This window comes from Phalaenopsis equestris, unplaced genomic scaffold, assembly GCF_001263595.1.
Source record: "Phalaenopsis equestris unplaced genomic scaffold, ASM126359v1 Scaffold000180, whole genome shotgun sequence".
NCBI lineage: Eukaryota > Viridiplantae > Streptophyta > Magnoliopsida > Asparagales > Orchidaceae > Phalaenopsis > Phalaenopsis equestris.
The window spans coordinates 209,171-209,799 of record NW_018164622.1 but is presented as its reverse complement, the minus strand read 5'-3'; positions in this window follow the sequence as shown (position 1 = coordinate 209,799).

The following is a 629-nucleotide window of genomic DNA, read 5'->3' as shown; positions in this document are numbered from 1 at the left end:
TCAATTTATCTGAACTCACAAACAATATAAGATCTTACAACGCAAAAGATTTCAGCAATAAATCATTAATTTTTTTTTTGAAATTTTTGGATGAATTATTCTCATCCCTGACTCCATCAATCCTAACCACTAACCTATTCATCTTGAGATAGTCGGTTCATTCTATCAATTAGTTTAATTTTTGATACATTATTAAAACAAAAAAAGTGCTTAAAGTCGAAATTTCGGGCTTATCCAATCACAATCACATCTCTTTGATAAAATCGCTTCTATTAAAAAAAAAAAAAAAAGCGCCCTGCTGTTCTTGTGGGACCTACAGAGACAACACTTTGCAGCGCTCTATTCGCTTGCAGAAGATAACACGAATGAACGCACCGTACCGCATAGATCGTACCGTCCGCAAGCTCAACCCGACCACCACCTCGTAAGCGGACGGCTCGATCTAGGCGGCGCACTGCGACTGTTCTCGTGGAGCGTTCTCCACCACACGGCCTTGATCTTTGGCCCCCCCCTTTCTCTCTTTTCTGTTCAGATATGCCTTCTCCGCGTCTCCCCGATTCTACCGGTTTTTTATCAGAGCTCGTGTCGTTCGGATTCCACGTTCTAGGGTTTTGTAATTTCGTTTTCGG